General features: G+C 42.1%; 1 long non-coding RNA gene across 1 annotated transcript; it reads right to left on the bottom strand.

Annotated features, from left to right (window-relative positions):
• Positions 1–913: 913 nt before the first annotated feature.
• LOC146867908 (uncharacterized) lies at positions 914–21,886 on the bottom strand. The gene is made up of 2 exons (XR_014966161.1): positions 21,732–21,886; positions 914–4,805 (listed from the first exon to the last, which is right to left on the bottom strand). It is a non-coding gene; the product is annotated as an uncharacterized LOC146867908 (long non-coding RNA).
• Between the last annotated feature and the right edge of the window lie 1,002 nt (positions 21,887–22,888).

The raw sequence follows: 22,888 nt of genomic DNA, 5'->3' as shown, positions 1-22,888 counted from the left end.
TGATACCACGGGCTGCTACTCCCTGAAATGCTCTATTTTAAAGCCAAGGCCGCTCCCCCTTGTCTACCTAGGGAGAAGACCAACTTCCAAATTAACAGCACTGCATTATTTGCGCATGCCAGGGAAAGGCAAATGGATGCTAAAGGCGCTAACAGAGTAGGGCTCAGTTTCATGCCGCCAAACCAGAAGGCATCTCCCGTCAGAACAAAGAGCGAAACTGGCCCGCACAGCCATATGGCCTCTCTCGCATGCAGCCGACTCAGAAGCCACCGCCCCGTAGACAGCCCGAGACTTCAAAAGTAGCCGAAGGAAGCGAGCTCTACATTGAATCGACAGTAAAAACACATCATCCTTTTTGTCTGAACGAGAGCAATATGTAGCAATTGATGATTTTGTATTTCATTCCTTCCCTCTTCCATGTGGTGTTCCACAGGGTGCTTCTTTAAGCCCCACTCTTTGTGAATGTCTGAAGCAGTTCTGGCTGTCTGAAGGTTATATAGTTCAGCCGCAGACGTCAGAGGGACTTCTTTTTGTAGCAAACAGGAGAGGCCTGCGCAAGTAAGAGTGGAGGGGCCTGATCGTGGGGGGATTGCGACAGATGACCACAAGAAGAAATTCAATAAATAATTAATTTTCCCTCATCGTCGTCTGTCGAAATCCCTCCGCACCCAGTCCCACAGCCCCACCGCTCTTACCTGCACAGGCCGCTCCTGGTAGCAAAACTGACAATAATTTATTAAAGTCGTCAAAACACGTTTGCCATATCAATACTAGGCTAAGGAACATATCTGATGACATGTTGCGGTGGTGTGTACAAGATTCTTCCACAGCACTGTATTGTTATTGAGTCCATAATCAAATACCAGATTTCAACCCTCAGCAATTAACATTTGTTAAAAATAAATACAAACCATGATTTCAGCGTTTATTGCATATGGAGATCAATAAAATGGGAATTACCGATAAAACACGACTTAACCCTGGCATCAAAGCATTCACTTTCCATGAACCGATAGGTGTCACGCAGAAGGGAGTGATAAATGGGAATTATACAATCAGTTGTACTGATATTTACAGGGGCAACTTCATTTTCATTTAAGCACATGCAAGAAAAAGGAAACTTCCATGAATGGAACAATTGTGAATTGTGCATGGTTTCAAACCAGCCTACAGATTTATATTTTTGGCAGTCATGAAAACAAACGTTGTAATTGGTAGAAAAATGATGCCGTGTATTAACCAGGTGACAGGTGGAGTTGGACTTGGTCATTTTTGGCTAAAGTTCCCTAAACTTTTTACCTTCCCCCTAGACCTTTTTCTGACATAATGTTGCCAACTTAGATGTTTTGGGCACTTTGACACTGCTGATCAGTGTCAAAGTGCAAGTGCTCCCTGTATAAAGTGTTATGGTAATTGGTTGTCCATAATTGGTATGTTTGCCTTGCTAGTAAAGTCCCTAGTAAAGTACACTATGTGTGCCAGGGCTGGTAATGCAAACGCTATTAGTGGGCCAGCAGCACTAATTGTGCCACCCACATAAGTAGCCCTCAAAAGAGAACTCAGGCCTGCCACTGCAGTGCCTTCGCTCAGTTTGCTAACTGCCATGTTGTCCTGACAAGTGCACCCACTTGCCAGGCCTCACCCTTCCCTTTCCCTGCACATCAGACACCCCTATGGTAGACCCAAGGTACCCCCTGGGCAGTGTGCAGTGTCTGTGAAAGGTAGGACATGTACTGAGGTGAGTACCATATCCTGACAGTGAAATACTCTCCATTTCGTTTTTCACTGTTGCAAGGCCATCTTGCATATAGGACAGAATGGGGAAGACTGTGTAATATGTTTCCAGCCTAACTTCCCATAGGCTCATGATGGAGAGGTGAAGTTTAGTGTGCCTGAACTCACTATTTATCTTTTTGTGAATTGAGGATTGTGTTATTCCTGCATTCCGAACTGCCTTATTACTTGCATTAGGGATTGTATTATTCCTGCATTACGAACTGCCGTATAACTTGCATTAGGGATTGTATTATTCCTGCATTACAAACTGCCTGATTATGTGCATTGAGGATTGAATTATTCTTATATTACGAACTGCCTTATTACTTGCATTAAGGAGTGTGTTATATTTGTATGACAAACTGCCGGAGTACGTGCATTGAGGATTGCATTATTCTTGCATTAAGAACTGCCTGATTACTTTCATTGAGGATTGCATTATTCTTGCATTACGAACTGCATTACGAACTCCATAGCATTGCATTAGGACTGCATTTGAACATCGTTTATTGCTCATTAATACCGCAAGAACCTATAAGTGTTTGTTGACCTAATAACCGGCAAAGTGTAATATTACAACTACGCATATGTTCGATTGTTATCCTTTGGTCTTACCGTATTTTTCTTCTTGATAAAGATACCGCTATTTTCACACATCAGTGAGATGTCCATTTGTGGTGTTATCACTGTGTCACTGGGAATGTGGTTGCAAATACTTTACACATTGCCTTGAAGATAAGCCTGGCTGCTCGTGCCAAACTAGCCAGGCAGCAGGGGTTATCAAAGAGGGTGTCCCTCCTTTCCCCCGACCAGAAGCAAGGATCCCTATTTGGACTAAGGCAACTGCCTCAGCTAACTAGAGACCCCCAGTTCTAACAGGTGATGTTTCACTAAATGAGACTGGGGCTTACTCCATTTGTTCTATACTCAAAAGTTTATGCATGGAATCTTTTTTCGCCATTGTTTTATGTGTTAATGATAAATTGTAAAGTGGAAAAATGTCTGCTTCATTTAGAAGTTGCCAAGGCACAAAATCTGATCTAAGTGTTTGCATTGCCCAATTTAATTATATTATAGCCTTTAATTGAGCCTATCCTTGTTCTTACAGACCTAAATCTCCTTTGAGGAGGTCCAAGGCTGACGACAGAATGTGATTTAATGAGCACACTCTCTTAGAGCATGCCATTGTCAATAACTAACTGTTTGAAAGTTTTCCTGATCTATTTGCCTTATTCTTTCTATGGCTTCTGTTTCTGAGTGTGTGTTTAGCTCATTATAGATGGCATATATACCTGTTGCCATGAATCTCTCGTTTCTAGTGGTATGTGGCCATAGGAGAAAATCAGAAAAATCCATGCATTCTTTAATTGAAGAAGAATGTTCCTTCGCAGCTGAGAGACTGGAATGTTCTAATCATGGTTGGCATAGTTTACGTACACTATCTGTAGTGACTCTTACAGGTGTTTGCGTGTTATAATGTGGATCTGGACGATTAGCTTTCGGTCCAGGAGTGTTGGAAAGAAAACAAAGCATGCAGGTGTCTGAATCATATGGCCGTAAGGTAGGGAACTGAATAGAGTTATAAGTTCCGTTTTGGATCATTTCATTCCTATCTGAGTCTGACAGACTCATTTGCATATGCAAATTATTGAACAAGGTTGAATTGACTTTTGGTATTTAAGGTTTCGTTAGGTCTTTCACAGTACAAAATCCCAGACAGGTAGTCTGCTGGATAGTTTTGTTGAGAAAAATAATTTCTTTAGGTATTATGCATGCTTGAAATAAGGTCTCGAATTTGCCACAGTTTGGTTCCCCAAATACACAGGTAGTGCAATTGTTCTTAAGGGGATGAAGTGTCCATTCATTAGCAGTAGAACAACGATCATAGCTACTAGGTAAATATTGAAAAGAAAAGTTCCCAAAGCAATCTAGTTATAGGACGAAGGTGAAATCAAGTTTCTATTACGAAACCAATGATAAGCATGAAGCAATCTTGTGCGTGAAGTGACTGTAGAGCATGATGAAAAGTCCTCTGTACAAAGTTCAGAGTTATTTTCTTAATTAGTTGGCTCTCGAATAGGCAACATCTCAAGTCATGTTGCGTCATCTGGTAGTTTATAATAAACCATGGAATTGTGTAAAAACTTTAGAAACTGTACTGATGGCAAATCAGATTTGACTGTGGAACTTAATGCACTGCATAGAATAGGAGACGTAGTATGCACAAATATCCTTGGCTGGAACCTCAAGCTAGTAATGTTACTGTTTTCATTAGAAGGTATTTCATTCAGAGTAGGGAGAGGCTTAGAGGTTCTACTCTGAATCTTCCTTAGTGTCTGCTGTAGAGGAACCTCACATAATGCTTTTTCAAGTGGTTGATGGACGCCTGTCTGTTTCTCATTGATTCAGACAAAGGAGGCATGATGACATTTCTGTTGCCTTTCACCCCAAGGACTGTAACCTGGGAAATATATGGCTCAGTCTGTTCACATGTATGTTCTGACACCCCTGGATGTGCACTGCTCCTACAGAAGGCAGGTTTACCTATGCCTAAGACATTATCTGTAAGGCTAACTGGTTCAGGGTATGACATCCCATTCCAGATGGACAGTTTATATAAGCTTTTGAAATTAGATTGTCCTTCCTGATTGCCAAGGCTGAACCTTTCAACTATGGAAGAAAGACTCAAAGAGATCTTTGCACCGCCACCAACTTTCTCCAGTTCAATGATTGGACTCCCTGGCAGACCAAAATTCCTGAGCAGTTAAGCCCCGTAGAGCTGCTCCCAACCGTTGTCTGCTGGCATCCGTAGTTCACATCAGGGTGTCTGAGAGAGCAAAGGGCGTTCGATGAACGGGAGCAGCTGAATCCATCCACTAAGTGTCAGATGACCTCTGACCACTGAGGTTACCGAAATGAGCATCTCGTAGTCCTCTGAAGCTGGGGATCAATGTTGGAGGATGTGAAGGACTATCTGACCCAGGTGAACGCGGGCTTACAGGATTATGAACACTGTTCCATCATGAACACTAAAAGAAAAAAATCAACACAAACTTCTTTATCGAGGAAAATAGCTCAAGACTAAGATACAGAAACAACACAATAGTTATCATGGGGCATATTTACATGTCCCTTTCCGTTGCTATTGCACAACGCAAAGTAGTGCAAGAGCGACGCAAATTAAAAATGAGATTTATGAAGCCATGCAAGGCCATCATGTATGGCTCTGAGTGGCTTCACAAATCTAGAGTAATGCAGCACAGCGCAAATCGCTGTTATGCCTTACTCAGTGCCAGGGAGGCCTTGCCATGGGCATTGCTTGGGTGTTCCCATGCAACATCTATGGATTTTGATACATTCCCAAATTTACCAGAAGTGGTAGACCAAGGGATGCACCAAAAACCTACACCTCCCCAGGTGAGGCATAACAAAGAGATATATGTTTATTTCTCCTCTTTTTTTCATCTTTGTATGGGTGCTGCATTATGCAGCACCCATACAAAGAGCAAAAAGCCTCAGAGGATTATTTTCATGTAGGGAAGTGACCCTTCCTGCACAATACCAATCCTATCTGTAATGCAAGCACCCTAGTGCCATGGTGCAAGGGTGTTTGTTTTGGCGCTAGGCAGCCAAAAGGGCGCCAGTAATGAGGAAAAGGTAGGATTGTGCCATATTGACATAAATACGGTGCATTTTTACCCTTTCACTGTCATGCTGTGCAGCGCAGCAAGGTGACTTGCTGCATTGCTCTGCGTGACTTGGCCATAAATATGGCCCCATGTTTCCCTGAACTCAAAGCCATTCCCCCACCGGAGATGACTGCCGCCTCAGGTAGAGATTCAGATGAGTGGGTAACTTCATCTTCCGTGCAGTTGGAAGAAAGACCTTCCTCACATCTGTATCCAATGTACTCCATAGCTTGTGAAGGTACCATAACTGACATGCTCCTGTTGACCAGAAACCCAAAGTTCCCCAGTTCTCTGCAAACTTCCTTCGTATGTTGCATTGTTATGGCATACGAATGGGACTCAATCAGTAGATCATCTAGGCAAGGATAAATCCTAATCCCCCTGTTGTAAATGAAAGCCATCAGTGGAGCAAGAACTTTTGTGAAAACTCTTGAAGCCGTCTTTATCCCAAAGGGACGGACACAAACTGCCCATGGTCATTCCCCACATAGAATCTGAGAAACTGTTGACTTGCAGGAGCTACACGGACATATAAATCAGTTTTGGTCACAAAACCCCCTGAGAAATAAGTGGGATGATTTGTTGAATGCAACACATTTTGAAATGAGCCATAGAGATGAATGTGTTCAGTACCTTTATCGTACTGTATTCCCCTTATGGCTTCTGTACCAGGAAAACTCGAGAATACCAACCCAGAGCCCATTGGCTCATCAGGACATGAATCATTGCCTTTTTCCTGAATAGGGAAAGCACACTGGCCAGCAAGACTTGCCTCTTTGTGCTGTTCCCCTGGAGATGAGTAGGAAGGAATCAAGAAAGGTGAGGACCAGGAGAAAGGGTTATGCTGTATCCCTCTGAGATTACCTGCAGGACTAATTTTTCAGTCACTCTGGATGCCCAATAGGCCTGAAAAAAGAAAAGGCGACCCCCAACCGGATACCTTGCATAATTCAGGAATGCTCAGAGGGATTGCCCTTGGAACTAGAAGGTTGACGAGAGGAATTGGAATTCTGAGATTCAGGCTGAAATCTCCACCTGTTATTAAAATTAGGCCTTTTACCCCCGAATTTGCCAAAGCCCTTCTCTTTCTTGTCAGTCTCTCTGTCGAACCTGAAGGGCTACGTATTCCTCTGGTTTTTGAAGGATGTTTGCAGAACTTCCTTTAATTCCACCCCAAATAACTTATTCCCTCAGAAGACAAATTTTTTGAGAAGAATACACTTTCCAAACTCTCAAATGTAAATCATGTCTTGCAGCCACAACACAACTGAAGCAATTGCAGAAGCTTTGAGGCTATCAAAAACAATATCCAAGAAAAACTTTGTTTGGACTTCCATACCTGCTAGTAATTGAGAACAATCTCTCCCCCCCTTGCTTGAATAGCAGAGGATAGAGACTGAAACTACTTGACCAATGATCGGGAAGTGTGCACAGAATAAACTTACGACCTCATAGTAAGACTCAGGCCAGCGTATGCTCTTTTCACAGATTCCTCTGCTTTCTTGTCGACAGCATCAGAGACGACCACATCCTCATTGAAAAGAGCATTATGACCCACAAAGTTGCTCAACAGGGGATCAACAGAAACACTCTGGGGAAGCTTAATATTACCCCAAACCAAAGGATACAGTCTGCCTAGAAATCTATGACCAGTAACCCTATCAGTGTCTCTCCATTGCCTTCTAAATAAACTCTGGATAGCAGGGAGTTTAGGAACTGTACGTCTTTGAAACAGACAAAACCAATCACCACTGGTGGAAGGCTGCTCTGAATCTGTCGGAAGTTGCAGATTAGAAGACAATTAAGCAATGATGGGTTTCATTTCTTCCTCATGAATATATTTTCCTCTTGAAGCAGAAGAATTATCAGGAAATCCAAGATCCTCTTCATCATAATCTGGAGAAGCCCAAGAAAAGAACGACGAGGGGCAAGACACCCAGAAAATGTAAAAATCCGCAGAAGGTGGAGAACTATTGGGGGATATCACTATACCCCTAGGACGTTCATATACCTCTTGGAGCGACTTCATCATTTCCTGGTATTTCCAATTTGCCAATGGAGAAGAGCGAGATCTGTGCCCCCTGACACCATGCAGGATGTCTGTCTTAGAAGAACGAGTAGGAGACGGGTGCTTCTGTTCCTGCAAATGTTTACACATTTTGACCGTTCAGCAGCCCAACACACAATGGGCCTACCGAAAGAAGAACCCACTATAAAAGGAGAAAGGTCCTCACTATAGGATACTAAGGAATGCCTAGGAAAAAACACCACATTCAACGACGTGTGACTATACATCAAGAAAACATAACCCAGATATAACACAAATAAAAAATAAACTGATATGTATTATCCTTATCACAACAGTCAAATAGAAGAGTCACCTTGCCAAAGAGATAAGAGGACATCATCGTTGTCAAACCCCTCTCCCCGCCATATCTCTTATGCAGACCTGGCAGAACAGCATGCTGAAGAGTTTGGTAAGTAAACCAAAAAACTGGAAAAAGACATTATAGGTTACCTTCAAATTGGGTTGATGTCCCCACATGAGGTTTCTTTTGAAAAGAGAGTCTACCACAAATGCTGATACCACGGGCTGCTACTCCCTGAAATGCTCTCTATTAAAGCCAAGGCCCCCCCCCCTTGTCTACCTAGGGAGAAGACCAACTTCCAAATTAACAGCACTGCATTATTTGCGCATGCCAGGGAAAGGCAAATGGACGCTGAAGGCGCTAACAGAGTAGGGCTCAGTTTCATGCCGCCAAACCAGAAGGCATCTCCCGTCAGAACAGAGAGCGAAACTGGCCCGCACAGCCATATGGCCTCTCTCGCATGCACCCGACTCTGAAGCCACCGTCCCCATAGACAGCCCGACACTTCAAAAGTAGCCGAAGGAAGCGAGCTCTGCATTGAATCGACAGTAAAAACACATCATCCTTTTTTTGTCTGAACGAGAGCAATATGTAGCAATTGATGATTTTGTATTTCATTCCTTCCCTCTTCCATGTGGTGTTCCACAGGGTGCTTCTTTAAGCCCCACTCTTTTTAACGTATATATTACACCACTGACCAAACCTATAAAATCTTTTGGGTTCTCAGTTATATCCTATGCTGATGACACCCAACTTGTTGTCTCGGTTTCAGGCAACCCGGATCACGCAGCTACCAACTTCCATAAGTGCATGAAAAGCATTGGAGATTTGATGAATAATAATTGTTTGAAACTTAACTTAGGAAAAACTGAGATTCTTCTTTTTGGAAACATCACATCCTTTTGGTCCTGTAGCTCGTGGCCCCATTATATGGGTGCCTTGCCAAAGCCAGCTGACAAATTGTGGAATTTAAGTATAATCTTTGATAATCAACTGCATTTTAACAGCCAGTTTAATCAAATTGCCTCATTTGTCTTTTACAGTGTTGTGATTGGTCAGGATGGCGCCCAGCCAAGGGCTTAGTGGGTGGGCATGTTCTTCATGCAGGCTGCATTGCAGCCAGCATGGAGAAGGGCAGAGTGCGCATGTCTGGTTTGGACGGTCCGAGAGGGCGACCAAACAGTCATTGTGCACTCAGGAGTGGGCACACCACTCCTCCCCTGCGCTGTTCAAAGAGCACAGCAGCCCCGCCCACCCGCAACACTAACATAAAATGGTAATAACTAAAAGTTATTACCATTTTATGTTTCTGCTTCTCGCACTGTGAGAAAGCAGTGGGGGGACGCTTCTCCGCCATAGGAGAAGAGCCGCCCCTGACTACACAGGTTACCAATAAAATAGAGAATTGCCTTTAAAGCCTTGTGTATTGCCTTCAAGGTGCTGCACAATATGGGACCAGATTACCTCATTCAAAACTTTCCTTGGTGCAACTCCACTTGGTAGACCCCTATGCTCATGGCCTCAAAAAATGTAGTTCCCAAAGCTAATACATGTAATTGGGGACACAAGAGCTTCGTGGCTGGCACAGCTAAGTTGTGGAATTCCCTTCCTCTTGAATTGAAAGAACTAAATATTCGCCTGCAGTTTAGGAAAACATGCTTTTTTAATCAATAACTCTTTTAATTTTTAGACTGACTGGGAAACAAACTTCATCTTAAATGGTTATTTAACAAGGCAGTTCCAAGACACCCTCAGGTATACCTGCGCTCTATAAAACCAAATAACATACCATAGATCAATAAAACACCAAGTAACATAACATAGATTAATAAAACAAAAATAAGAGAAAGAGTGCCATAGAAAACTCCTTAATGTCCGGAGACTAGAACGGGCTACACAAGTAAGAAAACTGAAAATGCTTTAAGTAAGGGAGAGTTTTATGGGAAGGGCTTTGGACTGATTTAGTAAAAAGAGAAAACATCTTGGGAGACTGCCCAGGAAGGGGATACATGAGGAAAAGCTCACGATGTAGGGAATGGGACGAGGAAGAAAATGAGGAGGGAATGACTGCTTAATTTACTTAGGAATGCGCTTAAACTTGTATTGAATTCAGATGTACCCTTCGAAAATCTATTTCCTGGTCTCTATTCAATAACAGGGTTCAATAAACCTTATTGTTGTGTGCTCACTGATGTCATCACCTCTAATGCAAGGAATGTATGAAATTGTGGTTTCGTTTCCCTGATGCCCAGGGTAATATAGGATGGTTGTGCATTTACAGTCAGTAATTGAGCACCAGGCGGAAGAATTTGCGAGAGTTAAACTGACACCTCCCTGCCTTAGTATATTTCGAAACTGGTATATGTCCCTGAATTTATTGCACACAATAGGTCAGCTTAGCCCTCCTTACGGGCCAGATTTATGAACACTTTTGCGCCGCTAGAACGTCACTTTTTTTATGTTCCGGTGGCGCAATGTGCCCCGGCATATTTACAAGGCCAAGTAAAGACACTTTACGTGGCTTTTCAAGACCTAGTAAATATGTGCCTCTTTCATGCAGAACACTGCGTGAAAGGGGCGTTCCATGGGTGTTTCTCTGGGTTTTCCCACGCAACACCCACTGAATCTGAAGCATTCCCAGATTTACCAGAAATCGTAAACTTGGGAATGTGTCACAATCTAACACCACCCCAGGCGCACTGAGGAGAAAGGTTTTCATTTCTACTCGTTTTTTCCTGCAGCACGCATAGAAAGAGGAAATCGCCTAAATTGATTGATTACCTTCCTGCACAAAATCAATCAGCCCGCAACGCTTTGAGCCCATTGTGCGCCAGGGGAAAAGGGCAGGAATGGACCGTATCTTATAGATACGGCGCATTCCTGCCCTTTTGTTTTGACGCAAGGCAGCGCTGCAAGATTCCTTGCGGCGCTGCCTTACATCAAAACCTCATACATGAGGCCCCATGTACTTATGGAACGGAAAGCGGCAACCCGTCCTCACTGTGTCTGGGCAGTACTATCTGAAAATAAAGCACTTACTCAGAAATATTGGGATAATTTAATACATTTCCTGAAGACAAAAACAGGCCCTCAGCTCTCCAGGCAAGCTCACCAGGATACTGACGCAGAAATATGAATCAGCAGCAGGTGCTCTGTGTGCTCTTTGCAGTGCAGGTGCAGACTTGTGGTGTTGTAAAACATGGCATTTTTTCTTCCCCTGTGCGCAGGTGCACACAGCAACAGCAGTTGTTTTTGATGAATTTATCATTTCAGTGTCAACTACAGAACATCGCTTCACACTTAACAGCAGAAAATAACAGTAATTTATAAAGTGTGATTTGTTTTTGAAAAGGGGAAAATACTGGTAATTTATAAAGTAGATTATTGGTTGCACTTTGCATCATCATTTACAACTCAATATGTTTCAACAGCTCTGGCAGCATACTTGTGAACACTTCTGCGATGTACAAGTACACGAATAATCAATCAGGCATTGATGACCTAAATACGAACCTGGAGCTGAATGTGGAAGGGATCTTTAACAGCACAGAGACCTTGCGCAACCTCACCGGGCTATTCAACGGCACAGTGGAGGTAGCCTCAGTGGACTCGGATTCACCCATAACAAGTAAGTGTTGTAAACATAAGGTCATAGGTTGAGAAGACGCATTGCCACGGAATAGGCAGACCAAGGGGCAGATTTACGTGGCACTTGCGACGCATTTGCGCCGCAGCTGAGTCACTTCTGTGACGCAGCGGCGGCGTAAAGCAAGCGCCATGCTGCAACGGATTTACAACGTGACATATCTAGGGAGATGCGTCACGCCGTAAACCCCTACGCCACATTATCCCTGCGTCAGGTATAATGTGAGCATACCGTCGCAGTGTGGGCGGTCTGTCGCAGGAAAGCCTCGGAAAAGTGCCTGAGTGACATCTACAAGATGTCACACAGTCACTTTTCCAACGCCGCTGAGTCAAAACCTTGCACCTGCTTGAAGCAGGCGTAAGACGAGACGCAGCATGTTGGAGATAGGACGGGTTGGAACAGTGCTGGAGTTGCGTTGTGCCCGCGACATGACTCTAGCACTGCGCTAACCTTACGCTGGCAGATACGACGCGCATCTGCCTATCCGTGCGTCACGGCAGGCCGCATTGTAAACGGACTGTAAACGTGACCGGAGCCGTTGGTTGGGAGACTGATATTCCAAGCAACATAGTGATTCCACGAAGTGTTGGTGTTGATACGGAGACCTGTTCAAGTAGACAGGATTGAAACACGATTTGATATTTAGAAAGAAATATTGGGAACTAAGCAACGCTGTGTCCTGAGGATGGTTTTATGGATCTATATGGCCAATTAAAGACCGAAACGTCGACTTTCATACACCCGTTTTGTATATATTTGTCAGATTCTGTGACATGTCATGTATACATTGGTCAAAACTATGATAAGTTTTTGATTGAGAAATATCCGTGAACTAAGAGATGGTTATGTATACAAAGGGGTGTTACACTACTAAGTGAAGTGAGAATTAGCTTTAGTAGTGACAGTGTTGCTAGATAGTTGATGTGATTCAAATTCATGCTATAAATACAGCGTTTATGAATATGTCCCTGCTGTGATGTATTTCTTTGCTCATATCTATGACTTGTGTAAAAATTGAATAAGTATATGAATAAATCCTTGAGGTACATATGTGTAGATGATATTGTTCATACCCAGTTCCTTGAGGTATATTTGGTTGCCCTGTTGTTGACTAGTTTTCATAAACAATGAGGTGACCCTGTGTCCCTCAGAACCTGGGTATAAATTATATAAAGTACAATGGTTCTGTCGGGAAAAAGAAAATTGTATTTAAGAAGAACACATGAAGAGATAAACAATGACAATGCACAACCCACGATAGAATCAGATTTGCTGGGTGGCAAGGTAGGTATTCTTTATATATAAATTGCATCATTTATATTATCACCCATATAATTCTTTTTAGCAAAAAAAGGCAGCCAAGTTGTGAACATTAGAGTGAATTTGTGAATAAGTGACATAGTGACATAAGTGACACAATTGGTGCGTAATATATACAAAGTGAGTAGAAAAAATATATACACAGTAAAACAGGCCAGTATGAAAAAAACCAATGACACTGTTTCCAGAAATTACTCAAGTTCTTTATAAAACAAGGTCTTGAACTGGGCCTAGGTGCTGTCGACGTTTCAACCCTATATATGCGATCTTAAATCGTCATGCGGGTCTTCATCAGGACTAAAAATACACAATGGCAACCTAACAATTAGTATAGGAAGGCCTTGTATTGGCACGATGTGGAGCAGAATCACTCATCCAATGGAATTCTTGAAAGTAAATATCGAGTGCTGGCTATTACGCTCAGCCGAATGTGGAGCAACCGTCAAACTCAATTTAGAAGGGATGTTGTTTGAAACCCGGAACACATCACGGTAACCGCGTCAAAGCAGTATTAAATCCTGCCGCTCAGCCACCTTTCGTCAATGTGGAAAGACCGCGTTTTTGATGTGTTCTTCTTAAATACAATTTTCTTTTTCTTTTGATTATTCTCTTGTTGATTGATACATTCATCTTTTTCTTAATTCAATTGTAAAAGCAAAGTAATTGTGTGGTTATACCCGACAGAACCTCTGTTGTTGACTAGGCCGCATTGTAAATGCGGCGCATCCGTGGTGGCGCACGGGTAGTTTTGCGTGGCGCAAGTTTTCTGGCGCATCCCTGCTGATTTTCAGAGATACGCCAGAACTTGTAAATCTGCCCCCAAATTGGGAGTCCATTTACATAGCACCAATGGCTGTGAGCACATTCATTAGACTATTGGGACTTGGACAGCCAATCAAGCTTCTCGGAACGCAATTATTACAAGCTGTGAGTAGCAGCTGTCACAGACGGTGGGACAAGGGGTTGGTAAGAGAATTGTTACATTAATATGCTAACATATGTAGGTCATGCCCGAAGATCCAAACATGTCAGCTACCTTTTATTTCTAGTTCTCTTCTGTTACACGTATGAGTGTACACATGTTAGCGAATGCTTCTGGATGTATCTGGCGGTGTCCTGGTTGGAGATCGGTACCATCGGTCTCCTGCACCTGTGGGAAGTATTAAGATTTTGTGAGTCAGAAAACCTGCCTTGAACTGTAGTGAGGGATTAGGGCAGTGGTTCTTACCACCACCCAGCCACTTACTACGTGCAGCATATATTTCCTAGGTCGACAACAGTTAGACACCAGCCAGGATGTCTTGCCCAATTGAGAGAGATATTTACCCAATTTTCTGCTGTTTTTAGGTCCACAATTTTGTTCCTGAGTTGAACATGATTCGAAGTCGACAAGTGGATGCAAAGACACTGTAAAAGAATGTACTGAACTGAAATGTTAGTTTCAAATGTCTTACTCGTTTGTTTGTGATTAACAGTCAGATGTAATAAAGGATTACGTTCGGTGTGTGACAACCAGAGATTTTTACTGGTGAAGTTACAATTGGTCAAGTTTTTATGGGTCAGATGTATCAGAAAAGCATTTTGAGATTACCGAATCGCTATTTGGTAATCTCAAAATGCTATGTATGTAAGGAATTGCCAGAGATTTAGCAATTCCTTAATATTATCAAATAGCGCTATTAGTCAATACTTCTCCATTCGTTCCTATGGGCCTATAGGCCCATAGGTGCGAATGGATTTGATTTAGCTAATTTGCGATTGCCTAATTGGTAATAGCAAATTAGCTAATACAAAGCCAAAAGTGACAGGGGACCTAAGGATCCCCCTCAAGCACCCCACAAAAAATAAACGTGCACATGTAAAGCGCACACATGCCCTAATGCATTTTTGTGCATTTTTGTAATTTTGCACATGGTTAGCATTGGCTTGAAGGAAAGCTGCACATAACTTTAATAAAAAGAATATTTGTGGATACGTTTTACAATGCTCAATCTTCATCTAAATTAACTGTGTCTCACTTGTACTTTGCAGAGGTTAGCCAGATGAAAGAGTACATAACCTGCAGCTTGGAGTTTGCAAACTACACTGTGACGTGCAACAAAGAAAACTGTACCTGTGTTGGGTTCTGTGCAGACAATGATGCTTTCTGTAACCAGCACGGTACATGCTACAACATCATCTCAGGACCAGTCTGCAAGTAAGAAAAACAGCTTGTGTGTGCGCCGCCTGCATTTGCCACATTACATGATGTCATAGAATGGGAGAATATGAATATGAATATGAAGTTTGTATAGCATGTAGTTCAACCGCATGCCAATTGGTGGAACCTAGGTGGTAAACGGAGGCAATTAATAACCTGTAATTCAGCTTTATGTATGGAAATCTAGGGCCATATTTATCATTGTGTTGCGCCGCCGTTGCGCTGCCTTTGCGCCACGCAAGGGGGCACAAGGGCAATGCAACAACTAAGTCTGATTTACCAAGCCATGCAAGGCCACCTTGCCTGGCACTGCATGACTTGATAAATCTAGAGTAACACTATGCAGCACAAATTACTGCATCGCATTGCTCTGCCCCAGGGAGAAGTTCCCATGCATCCATCCGTGGATTTTGGCCATTCCCAGATTTACCATTAGTGGTAGACCTGGTAATGCGTCAAAATGCTCAGCCTCCCCAAGTGAGGCGTAACAAGGAGAAATATAGTTATTTCTCCATGTTTATTCCTCTTTCTAGGTGTGCTGAAGGAGGAAAATGCCTCAGAGGATTGAATTTTGCGGGAAGGTGTCCCTTCCTGCACAAAAACAATCCTGCTTACAATGCAGACACCCTTGCACCGCAGTGCGAGGGGCGGTCGTTGGCGCTGGGCAACACATTGTGCACCAGCACAAGGAAAGGACATGAATGTGCCGTATAATGTTAAATACGGCGCATTCCTGCCCTTTCCTTTTCACACAGCGCAGTGCAGCATGGTGGTTTGCTGTGTTGCGCTGCATGAAAGTCTGATAAATGCGCCCCCTGGTGATCGGTCTGGATCTTTAGTTGGCCTATGAGGACATGAGGCAATGGACACTACAGCAGAAAGCCTAGTAAACCTGAAACATTTAGTCAAGTGTTAGCATGTGACTAACTGCAACCCAGGTATGCCAGTAGTTCAGAGGAAGAAGATTGTTGGGAACCCCTCCAATGCCCCAGTAGACTAGTTCACGTCTGACCACAACTTATTGTGACCCTGTCTATTGATATTTAAATGAATGCTGCTGGGGAAGCTTTCCCCTTTTTGATTCCCAATACCTACAGATGAGTTTGCTATAGATATTGAAAATTGATGGGTTTCACCATCTTTTGCGACATTTTGCCATCTGGCAGGAGTAAATTGCTTTCTTCCTTTCACTGTTGAAGTGTTTGCACAACTCTGTGCTGGAGCCTTTTAAAAAAAAATAGCATTATGTAGTTCAAGCACATGTAATTCTTTGTTTCTTTGTGCACCCTTACAAACTAAATGTTTTTTGGGGCATATTCAGTTCTATGTTTTGGTTCAAACTCTGCATCAATATCTAATTGCAACCTGAATAGGTGTAATCAAAAATATGGAACATTTTCATTTTAAAAACACTTTATCTATGTTTTGTTGCAGTTCTTAAATTTACAAACATAAATCCCAAAATGCATACAAATAAAGTGTTGCCCTGTATGTGTGGAGTCCGACAATACCAAATGAGTGGGTTTTCCTAGGGAATGTAGTCTGCAAAATCAATTAATGTTAGGAAAGATAACGAAATTGTGGAAGAATCCCTTTTTTATGGTGCACTGTTCATTTGATTACACATATCACACTCAGGACTACATGGAAAGCATAACAAACTATATGTTTTCTAATTCAATACAAACTAAGGAATCTATAGGTGTAAGCCAGATCTCCCTTGCCCTGAATGGCTGGCAGCAGAACACTCTGAACATGACGCTTGTCAGATTTTTAAACCTTATTTTCCAAAACATGGCCATTCCCTCCAGTTTCCCCACACAGGAACTTATCTCTGCCAAAGCCTTGACCACCAGCTCTGTTTCCTTGGATGTCCTGAGCCTGGGGTTACCAGACACCTGTGGGCTTTCTATGGTTTCTGGGTGCCTAGAGGCAACAAACTGGGTCCAATGCATTTTGGAAATCTAGAACTCAACTGCAAGTATTTGCAAGTGAATGCTGGTTTATGGTACCTGTCTTTTGGTAACAGAGATGACACCTAATTTGTATGAAAAAATGCTGCACCCATATTCTTTTAATGTCTTCCTATCCTAGGGTTCCTATCGCTGGGTGCAAGACTGCCATTACCATGATTGGCTAGTCGGGAATCAGAAGGGTGGTTTGGGGGCTATTTTTATGAAATTGAAGTCCATATTTGACAGGGCACCAGCGAACCATGAAACATTTTCTAAATTGGATGGTCCCCGGCGAAATGTTGGTTTTAAAAGCACTGGATTTTGTGAGTTTGTGCAATAAAAGCACCCATAAATATGTCACGGACAGTGATGTAATATCTGGATATTTAGGAGTGCATGGCGAGGGAATGAGTGATAGTTACTGTAGGGCATAAGAGATAACCCTCCTCCCGTCCGAATTGCGACTCGCTATTTAGGAATTGTACATGGCCCTGGGCTATTTTGCACGCGCAAACAGGTCTCAAACCCGTTTGCGCATGCAATTTAGGGTCATAAATTTGGCCCTTAGTTACACAGAACTAGGGGCCAAATGTAAGACCCACAATTAGCGAGTCACAAAGTGCGTTGCATTTGCGACTCACTAATTATGTTGCGCAACAGTGTCTGAGACACTGTTTGCAATTCCAAATGGGGTCGCAAATTGCATGCCTCATGCATATTAATGAGGCTGTCGCAATTTGCGACCCCATTGGGAATGGCTGGCACTCCCAGGGATGGTGGCCTGCTGGGGTCAGCAGACCGCTGTGTCTGGGACTGCTTTTAAATAAAGCAGTTTTTCTTATTCTTTAAATGCAGCCCGTTTAAAAAACTAAAAATTAAATTGTTCAGTTTTATTTTTTAAGGGCAGGCAATGGTCCCTGGGACCACTGCCTGCCCTTAAAAAATATTTGCGCATGCATTCACAAATGGGAAGGAGTCCCCTGGGTGCTTTGCCACCCTTCTGAGAAGGGTTGTAAACTGCGGGGTTTTTTCGACCACAATTGCTGTCACAAAACATTTTTACATAGCTTAAGGAGTCGCTATCAGAAAGGAACGTCCTTGGAAACGCCCCTTCCTAATTGAGAGTCGCTAATCCTATTTTGCGAGTCTCAAATTACTTTGCGACTCACAAAATCGGATTAGTACATTGGCCACAGGTGTTTTGTAGACGCAAACGGGTGTAAAACCCATTTGCGCACGCAAAAAACCTTTGTACACCTGGCCCATCGTCCCTCAAGCACACACAGAACGCTTGGCATGGGCAATATCACCTAAAATATAACACACACAGTATGGCCAGCAAGTAAGCAAGCTTGCCTGGCACATGTAGAACCTTGTCAGTAGCATTGTGAATCTTTTCGCACGCAATGCAATAAAATAGAAAAAATAATTATTTCCTTGCTGTTCCTACCTAGCCATGCCTCACAAATGCACACAAACAAACACATCTCACCTTACAGTCGTTAACTCTTCCACTGCACTGCAGGCTAGAATGTTATGACGTAGTTTGGAGGCACGAGCTGAAAACCACGTGCAGGGGAAGAGGATATTTAGAAAGTACTAGCCCTCGTTTTAAGTCAGCATTACAGTGGTCACAAATTGACCCCCATCCTGTGGTGTGAGAGAAAAGGGAGTATCAGAGGAGGGGAAAAGGAACCTGCGCATACCTCCTATTTGTAACTCCACAATAGACGATGGGTGGTTGGCAGTTATGTGCGCTCAGCGCATGTGCAGTGTTACTTGGAGAGAAACACTGAAACGGAAAGTCCTTTCAGGAACTCACAAGGAGCAGAAATTAAGAACATTTTCACGCATGGCAAAATTGTCGTCTTTTATACTAACATCAATCACAAGTGGGGAGATGTGGCACCAATGCTCTTGGGAAGCAGCTGCCCCTGGCGCAGGCCCTTGCCCAGCTCTATGCTGCACCTGTACATGGCGAAGGCTGACCACCTGCAGGAGGTTGGTCCTGTTTCCAATCCCCAGCCCTGCATGACAAGGGGTTGGCATAGTTACATATGGTATTAAAATATTACTTTAGATTTAAAAAACTCTGGAAATTCACTCAAAAGATTGATGTGACGTTATAGTTAGGTATGGTAATAATATCTTACTTTACATTTTTTTAAACACCCGTAGCAACTTACTGAAAAAAAACAAAGGTTAAAGTGGTTATAGTTCGGTGAAAATGTCAGTTTAAAAGTAACAGTTTAAATGTTACAAAAAAACAGTGCAATTCACAGGTTATAGTTAACTGAAGTAACTATAACTTGCGCACTTGCCATGCACTATTTATGACTTCACATCAGTGTCATCATTGATAACATCAATGATGATATCACACTGATCAAACTGATAACATCACTGATGATGAGTGAGATGACATCATTTATGACAACACAGTGCTTTGCAGGGCATATGTGTATATATTAACATGTCCGTGTACGGCGGGAGAGCTCTACCATTTCTGTGTTGGTGTCGGGCAGGAGGGGACCCTCTCGTCAAATAGTTCACGTGTCTTTCAAAAATGAAAGTCGCCCTCACTCAAAGATACCAAGTAAATGTGGATTTTGTGATGCATTTTGGCAAGAAACTACCTTTTTCAAACAATTAAACTCCACCAGTGTAAAGTGACATAAATATTAGACTAGTACAAACATTAAAGACAAACATAATCGTACTTTGGAGTCTGTTTTCCAAACATTGGGTAGTCCGATGGTATGGTCAGGAAAACCTTCGCCTTTATGGCAGTTAAAAATTGTACTGTGGGGCGAGAGCTACTGTTTGTGCATACTTTGGTCGTCTGCAAGGCATAACTGCACTCTAGTAACATTATGGATTGTCCACTGAGACGCCTACCATTTACAATATATATAAATTGTACAGAAGCAAATGCCTCTCAGTAGCTTTTTACAGTTCTCCGATATGGGGCAAGGAAAATAGCTCACAGTTGCAGGTCCAAGAAAACATTTTTCTTCGCAGACTTTTTTTAAGTGCCAAGTTCGATTTCTGCTTTTGCAGCACATAAAGAACTGGACATTGAGTATCTAGAGGACTTTATGCATTGTAATACATAAATGAATTGGCATGGTATCTGGTGAAAGCAAGGTACTAAGTTCACCAGGGAGATCATTAAGGATTGCTTGGGCATGGACCGTTTTTTAAAATACCTTGGCTTCAGTACATAAATACCCTATTGCACTAACTAGGGGAAAACGTAAACCCTTCAGAACCTCATGGTATCTTGCAATTCAGTAAAAAGGAAATCAAATCAATCCCAGTGGGTAAAAGGAATATGTGTAGAGAACTCAAAAATCAAACCCACAATAAATAGGTACTGTATGGGCCAACACGATCAGGGGATACAAGGCTACCTGGTAGGCGAGAGAAAAACCTATGACAGATTTTTGTTGACTAGATTACGCCTAGAATTGATTCACCATTTAGTGGTCTTTCCAAAAACAGATCTGTTGACCCGGAACTTACCGAGATGCCCATGTGACGTAAAGGCAATACAGTCAACGACTCATTTTATGTTATTTTGTAAATTGTACTGTGATATTATTAGATCTTCTATTCTACGGCCCCTTTTCCTATCACAAGGTGTTATTTACCATCAGGAGGCCCTCACATTTTATTAAATCTCTGTAATATGCAGACATGTTGTACAAACCTTGTATATATTAAAATGGCTCTTTACAGGCAAAAATCACTATCTCATTGAGACAGTTTACTCTACGAAGACAACTGAAAAAGGCTATATAGATAAGTCAATTCTCAGGAAGCGGCATGGCCAATTTATATTTTATTATTGCTGTATTTAAATAGTGCTAAAATGTTTTTGTCAGTTTTTAATAGGAAAATCTGACTGTAAATGTATATAAATAACCCTTTGGAATTATTTTAAAAAATTGGAATATGCAATTTGCACTATTTCTTGACCAGTCCTTGAATACTGACTGTAACATTTTAAATACTTAATACATTTCATATGGTTTATTTTATATCTGTGGATGATATATGCCACTTTTAGTATACAATCTGTGTCTCTTTTATGGATTTGAATATAAATCCAAATTAAGATGTGTGTGTGTGTCTGTGTGTGTGTGTGTGTGTGTGTGTGTGTGTGTGTGTGCGCGTGTGCATGTGGTGGGTGTGTATATATTTAAAAATATATGTATATATAGAAATATGTACAGATGGATGGATAAATAGGTAGATAGATAGACAGGCAGACAGAGACGGATAGATAGATAGATGGATAGATAGATAGATAGATAGATAGATAGATAGATAGATAGATAGATAGATAGATAGATAGATAGATAGATAGATAGATAGATAGATAGATAGATAGATAGATAGATAGATAGATATTGAAACTTCTCAATACAGTTAACATTTCACTTTAATGAAAGTTCTAAAATAATATTTTTTTACAGATGTTACCAGGGATACAGTGGCGCAAATTGTGAAATTAATGATTCCACTACAATACAAGCAACACGAGTGACAGATGTAACCGAATTAACAATAACAGAACTATCAAAAACGATTACAGAACAAACATCCATGTTTACAATTCTAAAAGAAACAATCTCATCTGGAACTACTCAGCCTGTACCTTCTACATCCAAATTAGGAAGCAGACATCCATCTGCATTTACCTATGACGAAAAACCAATGGTCAGTGATGTTTTTGCAGCCAGATTTACATCTGCCATTTCAGCAACTGACCTGTCAACATATCCAATGCCAGAAGAGTCTTCTTCAACCACAGAAATTCTCAGCTCAGCCGGCAGCCATTCACAGTCCAACTCTATGAAAGATACTTTATCTACAGCTGCTTCCAGTGCCGAAAGTACACCCCCTGAATCCACTGCTTCACTGGCAACATCTCCACCTCAGACATCCTCCTCATTCACACAGACCAATGAAACTCTATTTAGTGAGTCATCTGTAACTCCAGTTTTTAAAGTTTCTGAAGGCAGCCTCGTGACTTCTGCATACACAATGACTCATCCAGGCGTTTCATCTTTCAATATGAGTTCTGCATCTTCCACTTTAACATCTCTTTCGACAGCTGAATTTTTAACAGTTCCTACTCCACAAGTATTTTCCTTGACCAAAAGCAACAGCCTCACAGATAAGCAGTCAGACTTAACTTCAGTAAATGAAGCCTCTACATCTGTGCTTCCTTTTACCACCTCCGAAACCATTGACACTACCATCACTACATCTCTTTCAAGAGAGCTCATGACCACAGCCCTGAGTACTTTTACTGTGGAAGTATCGGAAACATTTTTTCCCAGTCAATTACATACCATCACTCCAAGTCAAAGACATTCTGAGCTCACATCCATGGGTAAAGACACATTCTCCAAAACGCTTTCTTCATATACTGGACCTTCACCTGAATCCAAGTCAGGGTTTATCACCAGCTTTGCGTCTGAAACTAGAATTTCAAGCACTGAAAGTACTGCATCTAGCATGCCACAAAATGTATTTTCCTCTTCACCAGAGTTCAGCACAGCCACTAAAGTGAGTACCTCTACTAAAGTGACCACTGCTCGAAGTGAAAAATCCCTTGATGCATCCTCATTTACACCCACTCAAGACACAATATCCATTACATCTATATTGCCGGTACCCTCAACGCCATCATCAGAAAGCAGCACTTTGACATCTCTACAACCAGAGTTACTATCAGTCAAGGAGAATACTAGACAACAGTTCACATCTTCCTCCATTTCATTTACTGAAGAGCCAACAAATCTATCAGAACTTTCCTCGTCCAGTACAGAAATGACCAAATCAATGAGGCAGCCAGAGACCTCTTCAACAAGAGTAATATCTACTGACACAATTCCTCTTAGAAGCTCCCGCTCACAGAC

This window comes from Triturus cristatus, chromosome 1_2 (genome assembly GCF_964204655.1).
Source record: "Triturus cristatus chromosome 1_2, aTriCri1.1, whole genome shotgun sequence".
Lineage (NCBI taxonomy): Eukaryota > Metazoa > Chordata > Amphibia > Caudata > Salamandridae > Triturus > Triturus cristatus.
Note: the sequence above shows the minus strand (reverse complement) of the source record. Positions and strands in the feature narration are given on the sequence as shown.